The sequence below is a fragment of the Triticum urartu genome, chromosome 1A (genome assembly GCF_056163025.1).
Source record: "Triticum urartu cultivar PI428250 chromosome 1A, HENAU_Tu73, whole genome shotgun sequence".
Lineage (NCBI taxonomy): Eukaryota > Viridiplantae > Streptophyta > Magnoliopsida > Poales > Poaceae > Triticum > Triticum urartu.
This window is the reverse complement of record NC_141873.1, coordinates 380,648,335-380,659,931: the sequence shown is the minus strand read 5'-3', so window position 1 is coordinate 380,659,931 and position 11,597 is coordinate 380,648,335. Positions and strand designations below refer to the sequence as shown.

The window sequence follows — 11,597 nt, the reverse complement described above, 5'->3', positions numbered from 1 at the left end:
GGTCAAATAGAAATAAGGTGAGGGAAGGAGAGCTTCCGGTAACTGCAAACGAGGTCGCCCGCAGAACTCGAAGCATGGTGCTTGAATACCTACAGATTTACAGGCCACAGCTAAAGAAGATGACACCTGAGGTATGGAAGCCACCAACGGAAGGAGTAGTCAAAATTAACCTGGACGGGTCTTTTGTACCTGGAGAAGAAATTGGAGGCTGGGGCGTTGTTGCACGAACAGCAGATGGGAATATTGTTGGCGCGCGTGCAGGCTGTCAGGCGAACATCAGAGATGCGTTTGCTGCTGAAGCTATTGCACTGTCGCATGCAGTCTCTCTTGCTGCAGACATGAGTATCGTCAGTGTCGTGTTTGAGACCGACTCACAACTTCTGATGGAAGCAATGGACGTCCATAAGCTAGATTCCTCGGCATACGCTGCAGTAATTGAGGACACAAAATTCCAACTCAAAATGTGGTTCTCTTCCTTTGCTATTTCTGTTTGTCGTCGTAATGCAAACTCCGTAGCTCGTGAGCTTGCGAATCTTGGTCGTATGTATGACCCGAACCACTATGTGGAATGGGAGTCCGATGTACCAGCCCATGTGGCTGATTGTGCTTTGGGTGATGTTGCCCAGCACCGTTAAGTTATAAAGCCTTGCTTTGCCCTCAAAGAAAAATGCTGCGATAAGTAATATGGATGGGAGGGAGTACTTTAGTTTACCGCGCTAACTCCTCCATAGTATGCCTGTATTGCCAAAAAAAAATTCAAATGATTTATCTATGTATACATATCGCCCTGATACAGATACGCTTATCCATATCGGCGCAATTTATAGAATTAAACATACACACCAACTGCGACAAACGCATTTTTTTTCAACCCGAAAAATAGTGCAAACAGAGATGCACGCAGTGACGCAGGCATATATCATCAGTTGATTCCGCCCAATTATTCTTCAGAGTATGCATTAAGAAGTAATACAGACGTACTACATGAGAGACAAGAAATGTTCAGGTTCTTCATGGGAGGGTGAATTTAGGCAGATGGCAGTTCAGTTTGCAGACCGCATGGGTTGCATAGCACTTTCCCTTATTGTTGCCATACAAGCAGCAGTAACACAAGTCGCATGGCCGCATCAACTGCCTCTCACACGAGAATATGTCCGGCCCATGTCCTTGACCTGTAAAATAGTTCCAAGATTAAGAACCAAATCGACCATGGCGATTCATGAGGAGGGAATGTGCAGCGCTGAGACGCTGCAACTTACTCTGAGCGCGAGATGCGAAGCATCCGAGAAGAACCAGGAAAAGCACCAGGAACTGGAAGGCCGGCTTCATGTGGTAGCTCGCCATTCGTGCACGCGCAGGTGGTTCAAGATCGTCAGATAAGATGAGAGTGCGTACTGCTCACAGGATGGTTTGATCCACCGTTGACGTCGATGCATATATATAGGCAGACATGCGTTATGTTTGTTGCTTCCAATCTTATCTAATTCACCGGGGCCGTCGTAATCCCGGAACTGAAGGCACGAGTTCGCGTAGCCGTTTGAAGTCAGAGGGTCCAGAAATACAGAATTTAGTTCCTCTCTAGCCCTCTCTAGCGGAATACCCTATTTGACGCATGACACTTGGATTTGGGCCGGCCTATTTAGCAGCTCTTGCTACTCCGGTTTCAGGAACACCACTGATTGCTTGTGCATTGCAACGGACGTGCACTCTAGTGATTCAACATCAATCTTGGACATATACCTTACATTAATTTTGCTAACATTCAAGTTGATGGGAGTATGGGTAGAAGAAGGCAAGGAAAGTTTTGACTTAGTACAAATTTTGGTAAGATTGATTTGACCGATTGAGTTAATGCAGGACGGGGTTTTGGAAAAGTACCAATCTGGTTTAAATTATTTCAAATTAATATATTCATGTTGGTTTTTATCTTGTACGGCATCGGTTAAGGTTACCAAAAGTACTAACAGGAAACCAAAGGGGGAGGAAAACGTGGGAGAAAAACCGGTGGTAGGTGAAGGCGACGGAACAAACTCTCATTTAGTAGTAGAGATTCTAGAACATTATGTGTTGGTTTTTTCTTTCTTCGGTTGTTTTTCTCTGCCGGTTTTTCTGGTTTTGTCGGGTTCTTTTTTCCCTGCTGTTTGATTTTTTTATAAACTTAAAAAATGTTCACAATTTTAAAAATTGTTCATATTTTCAAGAAGTGTTTATAAATTTAAAAAAATATTGCATTTTCAAAATATGTTCAAATTTTTCAAAATTGTTCACCTGGATACTGATATGCGTATCCACATCAATGCAATTTATAGAAGTAAACATATGCATAAACTGTGATACAGGAACGATAACCTCCATTATTGATACTACTACCTTCATCCTACTTTATTAGTCGCCACCGTATTTTGGATTACAATTTGACCACATATTTGACTAGCAAAATAATGCATGTCACCAAAAATTATATTGTTAGATTCATATTAGAATGTAGTGTCCAATGATTTTTTTTTGCTATGTATAACTTATATTTTATTAGTTAAAATCATAGTCCAAATATGACGTAAAATATGAAGAGAACTGGTAAATCAGGATGGAGGTAGTATTAGAGCTGAGCCAGTTAAAAAAATTAAGCCATGATAATGGAAAAGTTGCAGAAAATAATATTATACATGCAACCATATTTCATCAAGGAAACGATGATTGTGTGTATCAGTTGTTCGGGCCGGGAATTAATTCTGTAATTAGCAAGCCAAAGATGAATTATGTGACGCATGCATTATATTCAAGGGATGTGATTGACACGTTGGTGGATGGTTCTGTACGCACAAAATCTTGAATTGTACGACCTCAGTTTCAAGAAAAAAATAGTTTAAAAAAAATAAAGAATTGTACGACCAAGAAAAACAAGAAACTAGGGAGGATCGCACTGGTCGAGGTGCTTCCATTACTTGGAAACGATGCCACTGTTTTGCTAAGTGAATAAAGGAGGAGAAGTTTGTAAAAAAAACCAGGGTGGATCAGCATGGTGCAGTAAGGCAAAAGATCAAACATGTTTCGATTTTAAACTGCATTTAAAATCTTACCAGCTAATATATATCCATCAAAGGAGGAAACATGACATTTTTTTTGAGCAAAAGAGGGTTTTTCCCTCCGATTTCCATTAAAGAAACCATCAGAACAGCATCCAGGAGAAGTTTTGTTCGACTCACACAACTTAAGCTAATCCTATTACATGCCAGGAGGAGTCACACAGTAAACCATAGTCAAGCAACAACTACATAAAACAAAGATGCCCCAGGAACAGCCCCCCAAGGATGAGTCGCAAGCGCAGATTCTCCACTTCTCTTCATTGGAACGCAAAAGAAGAGAGCCCTTCGTCTTGTCACTGCTGAATTGAGGAAACACGACATAAAAAAAGATCACATAGTACAAGGTGCTACCAAATTTTAGGACCCCTTAGATATGTCACTTAGGAGTCATTTCCTTCTAAATATGTTAGTATTATATTCCGAGTCAAACCGCGGTAGGCGTTTTGGCTCCCGGGAGCAAATGCTCCCAGATGAACAACAACTCAGAAAAAGTAGTAAAATGTTTTTAAAAAGTTCTGAAACGGAGCTGTAGTAGAAAAAGTAGTATTATATTCCGAGTGGATGTCGTGTTTGTGTCGCAATCATGTTTGACAATAATGCAAAATGGAGGTGTAGTGTTTCGTCGGTGAAAAAAACAAACTTGAAGTGACATTTTGGGGTAACATTTGTGTTTCAATTTGTTTTTTTAGCATGCCAATATGTTTAACCTTTTTGCTTAAAACTTTGCATGTAGTATTTGGATGTGATTATGAATACATAAAAAATTTGTTGGGACTTTTTTGACATTTCAAAAATCATTTTTGAGCACAGGAGCACGTGCTACCGGGGGCCAAATTGGATTTCCGAACCGTGAGATTTGGTTGTTGCCGTAATAGTTTTTTTGTTATAAAAGTTCAGCTTAGTCCTTATCCCATGTATGGGGTTGTCTATATCTGCAAAGGGTACTGCACATGTACGTTTTTTTTAGGAAATGCCATCCTGGCTAGTTTTACTACAAATTAAATAGAAATTACACGATCCACAAGTTTGGTAACGAGGCAGCCTCCTATGTATGATTAGTTTATCTCACAAAAATGTGAGATTAATTTGTTTTTTTTTTGAACCTTGATTAATTTGTTTTTGAGATATGCAAATATACAGAAAACGTCCGAGTTAAGGGCGGTTAGATCGTGTGCATTATCAGTGATTTTTCATTTTTTCATCATGAAAATTTAAGCGACGGAGGGTTGTTCACCACATCGCCAAGGTTGCTAGGAAGAACAAGGGAGAACTGCTGATCAAGAGCCGACATGAAAGATCAGGCCGCCTACACACATAAATTAGGGTCTCGCTGTTTGTGCTTCAGCAAACTGGGAACAATTTTGTTTTTCGACAGAAAAAGTAGTGCAAACAGATAAGCACACACACATATGGCATCAGTTGATTCTGCCAGTTATTCTTCAGAGTATGGGGTAAGAAGTACAGACGTACTACATGAGAGACATTACAAGAAAATGTTCAGGTTCATGGTAGGGTGAATTTAGGCGGAGGGCAAGCCAGCCTGCAGTCCACATCAGTTGCATAGCACACTCCCTTATTGTTGCCATACAAGCAGCAGTAACACAAGTCGCATGGCCGCATCAGCTGCCTCTCACATGAGAATATGTCCGGTCCATGCCCTTGACCTGCAAAGTAGTTCCAAGATTAAGAAGCTCAGCATATACAAATGTAGATGATGTATCTAGCATAAGAGAGGAAATGCGCAGCGCCCCTGAAAAACCACACTGCGCGGCACATATTTTTCGATTTGAGAAGTGGCAGCTTACTCTGAGCGCGAGACGCGAAGCATCCGAGAAGAACAAGGAAAAGCACCAGGAACTGGAAGGCCGGCTTCATGTAGTAGTTCGCCATTCCTGCGCGCGCAGGTTGTTCAAGATCGTCAGATGAGATGGGAGTGCGTACTACTCAGAGGATGATTTGGGCCACGGTTGATGTCGATGCGTATATATATAGGAAGACATGTGCTATGTTTGTTACTGCCAGTCTTATCTGATTCACCGAGGCCGGGTTTCCTACCAAAAAATATTTTCCTATTAATTTGATGTAATGTGCTGCCTCGCAATGAGTAATAAATACATTTATTACCTTCCCAAAAATGTCTTCCTGCCGTATGTATTTGGTAGATTGTGCGCGGGACTGCAAGATCTCTCTATAGGGGGTAAACCTTTACTCAGGCTTGATATGAGAAAAAAATATTATATGAGACCAGGTCTCACGGTTAGCAGGTGAGACCCGTCCGGATGGATGACACGTGGCATTCACAAATCACAAAGCATCTAATCTCTCCTTCCCCTAATTTTAAATGGGGGTGGGGATGCTTTGTGATTTGTGAATGTCACGTGTCATCCATCAGGATGGGTCTCGCGTGAGACCTGGTCTCATAGAATTCTTTTCCCTCGATATGTGTAACACCTCGGATCACGATTGATAAACTCTGATGCACAAATCTGTCACAGGATGAGAGATTAGGATCAGGAGAGCAAGAAGACACGAAAGAAAACAATTTTGCTAAGGCACATCTAGATATGCCCTAAGTATGCACATTTAACTCCTATATCGTTGATTTACGCAGAGATTCCTATAAAGATTTCTTTTTGTTTTTTTTCTTTTTCTTCCTAGTTTCATTGAGCCACTTAGATGTGCAATAGATGTGCCCTAAATAGACCCGAAAGAAAACTCTAAGAGTTGTTTCGGTCGCCTCCCCTCGTCCTCCTTCGGGACCCCACCCCCCCCCCCCCCCCCCTCCTCTCCTTGGTTTTTTGTTGATATTTTTTTACTCTCAACTCATGCCGCACAAAAATAAAACTAATGTAAATAGAGCAACTTTTTTTTAAGGATCAAACGCTGCTTTTATTACTCAGTTTACAACAAAATCATCGTAAATAGAGTAACCTGGAATAATCAAAAGCAAATTGACACTGTACTCAAATCACGTCCCGTGTTAACTCAATAAAATAAAATCTTGCGATTATCCAAATCAAATCAAATATTACCAAAACCTCAACTAAATTAAAACTTTTCTTGTATTCCTTTCCCATACATAAATCAAATTAAATCTTAGTATGTCATAAGCGTTGAACCAGTATAATATGTATGCACCCATTTCTAGTCTGTTCACCCAATCACTCTTTTTTAGGGGGTTCACTTAAATCACTCATGTGCACGCCTACTAAACCTCAAAAACACGGGCCAGACCCAATACAACACACACAAGTGGGGTATGCTATTTGGTTGGGCTTGCGTGGACGAGTTGCTCCTTGGCAACGCTGGTCCAGCTACTTTGAGGCCAAAATCACTATTTTGACCTCGTCAGCAATTTATGGCACGAAATGAACTCTGAATAAAAGTATTTCACGATCTGACCCTTTTAGCAATACCAGAGACCGTGACATTTCTGTTTCATATGGAAACACCGAGCAAGCTCGCGTTTCTGCTCGACATGAAAACAGCGAGGTAACTCGCGTTGCTGTCTAGGCCGAACTGGCTTCGCTCGTTGACGTGGTTTTTGAGGAAACGTCAAAACCATTGGCGTTTCTAACTTGTCTACAAACGCCAGGGGCCATGGCGTTTCTAGCCTTGACATGCATGCTTGCCGCTAGGCCATTGGGCATTTTCCTAGATCATGATCCTTTTTCGATGCTTTCAGTTCTGCCACTCCAAACAGTAGCAGCCCATGCAAGCATGCATGTCTACGAGTCTATAGCCTAGCCTACAAGAAGTAGATTGTGGTGCAGTACATTTTTAGCAGCCCGTGGAAGCATGCATGTCCACCAGCCTTTAGCTTTGCAAGAAGTACTATATTGTGGTGCAGCGCATTGTTAGCAGTCCGTGCAAGCATGCATGTCCACCAGCCTATACCCTAGCCTAGAAGGCTCATTGTTTGCAGCGTATCAAGGCCAGAAACGCCATGGCGCGTTTGTAGTCAAGCTAGAAACGCCAATGATACTGGCGATTTCAGCATGCCATGTCAGCGAACGACGCTAGCTTAGCCTGGGTAGTAACGCTAGCTAGCTCGGCATTTTTATATGGAGCGGAAACGCGGCCTTGCTCGACGTTTCTATGTTGGACGGCAACACCGCGGGTTTTGACGTTATTTTGCAACAAAGATTGCTCACAGGGTTAGAATAGTGATTTCGGCCCTACCTTGAGGCTTATCTGCTTGTGTAAGCTATACGATGCCTTGCGCGTTGTGGAGGAAAACTTGCTAAAATAATTATATATGTGCTATAAAACGGACAAAATGAAAAAAGAAATGTGAGAGTGATTTCAGTTTACAATTTCAAAACAGCAAACATATGAAACATGCCACAAAGTCATGTATAAAGGCGAAAAACTTTTGGATCATAATTAACAAAATTTTGTTTTCTAACAAAACCGTGAACCATAAACTACATATGTGTGCTCCAAGTATCTGACACATGTATATATCATACTAGATGATACTCCATGCGTTGCCGCGGAAAACATGTTAAAATAAATGCATCAATAAGTGCTTAAAAACAACTAAACCTAATGAAAATACAAATATGATAAGAGTGTTCTTAGTTTGTGTTAAAAAAATAAAACATACAAAGTATGTGATAAAATGATGTATAGAAAGAAAAACATTTTGGATTCGACACAATGTAAAGCACACACCATATATTTTTGCTTCAAGAGTCTAACATATATACCACCACACAGAAATTAACGAAAAAATTAAATTGTGACTAACATGCATGACTTGATTCCCTGGGAAAAAGACATGCACGACTTAATGAAATGGCATGATTTGCATGGATAGTTTAATGCACATGCATGACTTCTAATGTCACACGATTTCCATCAGATGGCTATAAATAATGAAAGTGATGTGTAAGCACGCATGTTGAGAGAAGTCCAGTAGTGAGGGCTAGCTATTTAGATATAGTAGGTATGACAACATAAATTAAAAAAAAATCTTATGAGTCACATGCATGCTTGTTAATGTGGCATGACTACATGATTAAATTAATGCAGATAGTAACTTATGATTGATGTGCATAACTAAGGCCCTGTTTGGTTCATAAGTTCTAGGACTTTTTTTAGTCCCAACTTATAAGTCTCAAGTCCCTAAAAAGTCCCTACTTGTTTGGTTCCTGGACTTAACATGGACTAGAAGACCATATTATAACTATAAGTCCCTCCTTGAGAGTCTTATTTCATAAGTTCCAAATGCCCACTTTAAGTCTCTATAAGTCCCTCCTGTTTGGTTTAGATGGGACTTATAGAGACTTTTTTAAGTCCCTAAACCAATAAGTCCCTGAAAACAAACACCCTCTAATATGTATGGCTTCATGCTTAGGAAAATAGGTAGTGGGTTGCATGCAGAAAAAAGTAACTTGTGATTAACATGCATAGGTGTTGACATGACATGACTACATGCTTATTAAAATTAGGTAGCGGACCGTAGCTATTTAGGAATAAAAAATTTGATTATTTTTAATCATGGAAATCCAGACAGTTTAGACTATCCTAGCCAAAGTATATGAGGTTGTTAGATGGAAAAATTGGCCGGGTCAGTTCCTGACAAATGGAGGCGGAACGGGACATAACTGGAGACAAACTTTGTCCCCCTGTTCCGAGTTATTTACCCAAAACCACCACACTTGGTGTTAGGGTAACCGGTCAGTACCACATTTAAGCCATGTCACAAAAAACCACCAACTCTGGGACTAATTGGTACCGCGGAGCACTGACTGATCGTTTTAGCCGCGGAAATAGCGAAACCAACAGGTCGGGCCCACCTGTCGGGTCGACATGGCGCGGGCTGACGGACGCCGTTAGACGGAGGGGGACGGCCGTTTCTGTTGGGGAACGTAGCAGAAATTCAAAATTTTCCTACGTGTCACCAAGATCTATCTATGGAGAGACTAGCAACGAGGGGAAGGAGAGTGCATCTACATACCTTTGTAGATCGCTAAGCGGAAGCGTTCAAGTGAACGGGGTTGATGGAGTCGTACTCGTCGTGATTCAAATCACCGATGATCCTAGTGCCGAACGGACAGCACCTCCGCGTTCAACACACGTACGGAAGGGAGACGTCTCCCATGCCTTGATCCAGCAAGGAGGAGGGAGAGGTTGATGGAGATCCAGCAGCACGACGGCGTGGTGGAAGTAGCGGGATTCCAACAGGGCTTCGCCAAGCGCTGCGGGAGGAGGAAGATGTGTCACGGGAGGGAGAGGGAGGCGCCAGGCCTTAGATTGGTTTGCTCCTCCTTTTTCCCCACTATATATAGGGCCAAGGGAGAGGGGGAGGCGCAGCCCTTGCCCCTTCCTCCAAGGAAGGGTGCGGCCAAGGGTGGGGAGGAGTCCATCCTCCCCAAGGCACCTCGGAGGTGCCTTCCCCTTGTAGGACTCTCCCCTTTTTTTCTCTCTTGGCGCATGGGCCTCTTGGGGCTGGTGCCCTTGGCCCATATAGGCCAAGGCACATCCCCTACAGCCCATGTGGCCCCCCGGGGCAGGTGGCCCCACCCGGTGGACCCCCGGGACCCTTCCGGTGGTCCCGGTACAATATCGATGACCCCGAAACTTGTCCCGATGGCCGAAATAGCACTTCCTATATATAATTCTTTACCTCCGGACCATTCCGGAACTCCTCGTGACGTCCGGGATCTCATCCGGGACTCCTAACAACATTCGGGTTACCGCATACTAATATCTTCATAACCCTAGCGTCACCGAACCTTAAGTGTGTAGACCCTACGGGTTCGGGAGACATGCAGACATGACCGAGACGTTCTCCGGTCAATAACCAACAGCGAGATCTAGATACCCATGATGGCTCCCACATATTCCACGATGATCTCATCGGATGAACCATGATGTCAAGGACTTAATCAATCCCGTATACAATTCCCTTTGTCTAGCGGTATGTTACTTGCCCGAGATTCGATCGTCGGTATCCTTATACCTTGTTCAATCTCGTTACCGGCAAGTCTCTTTACTCGTTCCGTAACACATCATCCCGTGATCAACTCCTTGGTCACATTGCGCATATGATGATGTCCTACCGAGTGGGCCCAGAGATACCTCTCCGCTTACACGGAGTGACAAATCCCAGTCTCGATTCGTGCCAACCCAACAGACACTTTCGGAGATACCTGTAATGCACCTTTATAGTCACCCAGTTACGTTGTGACGTTTGATACACCCAAAGCACTCCTACGGTATCCGGGAGTTGCACAATCTCATGGTCTAAGGAAATGATACTTGACATTAGAAAAGCTTTAGCATACGAACTGTACGATCTTTGTGCTAGGCTTAGGATTGGGTCTTGTCCATCACATCATTCTCCTAATGATGTGATCCCGTTATCAACGACATCCAATGTCCATGGTTAGGAAACCGTAACCATCTATTGATCAACGAGCTAGTCAACTAGAGGCTTACTAGGGACATATTATGGTCTATGTATTCACACGTGTATTACGATTTCCGGATAATACAGTTATAGCATGAATAAAGACAATTATCATGAACAAGGAAATATAATAATAACTAATTTATTATTGCCTCTAGGGCATATTTCCAACAGTCTCCCACTTGGACTAGAGTCAATAATCTAGTTCACATCGCCATGTGATTAACACTCACAGGTCACATCGCCATGTGACTAACACCCAAGAGTTTACTAGAGTCAGTAGTCTAGTTCACATCACTATGTGATTAACACTCAATGAGTGTTAGGTTTGATCATGTTGCTTGTGAGAGAGGTTTTAGTCAATGGGTCTGAACCTTTCAGATCCGTGTGTGCTTTACAAATCTCTATGTACTCTCCTAGATGCAGCTATCACGCTCTATTTGGAGCTAATCCAAATAACTGTTCTACTTGAAGCTATTCTAAATTGTTGCTCCATTATACGTATCCGGTATCTCTACTCAGAGCTATCCGGATAGGTGTTAAGCTTGCATCGACGTAACTCTTTACGACGAACTCTTTTACCACCTCCATAATCGAGAAAATTCCTTAGTTCACTAGTTACTAAGGATAATTTGACCGCTGTCCTATGATCCATTCATGTATCACTCTTGTACCCCTTGACTGACTCATGGCAAGGCACACTTCAGGTGCGCTACACAACATAGCATACTGTAGAGCCTACGTCTTAAGCATAGGGGATGACCTTCGTCCTTTCTCTCTATTCTGCCGCGGTCGAGCTTTAAGTCTTAACTTCATACCTTACAACTCAGGTAAGAACTCCTTCTTTGACTGATCCATCTTGAACACCTTCAAGATCACGTCAAGGCATGTGCTCATTTGAAAGTACTATTAAGCGTTTTGATCTATCCTTATAGATCTTGATGCTCAATGCTCAAGTAGCTTAATCCAGGCTTTCCATTGAAAAACACTTTCCAAATAACCCTATATGCTTTCCAGAAATTCTATGTCATTTCTGATCAACAATATGTCAACAACATATACTAATCAGAAATTCTACAGTGCTCCCACTC

General features: G+C 42.3%; 1 long non-coding RNA gene across 1 annotated transcript; it reads right to left on the bottom strand.

Moving 5' to 3' along the window:
- Positions 1–4,482: 4,482 nt before the first annotated feature.
- On the bottom strand, positions 4,483–5,063 carry LOC147991328 (uncharacterized). Its single transcript, XR_015613693.1, has 2 exons — positions 4,892–5,063; positions 4,483–4,750 (listed from the first exon to the last, which is right to left on the bottom strand). It is a non-coding gene; the product is annotated as an uncharacterized LOC147991328 (long non-coding RNA).
- Between the last annotated feature and the right edge of the window lie 6,534 nt (positions 5,064–11,597).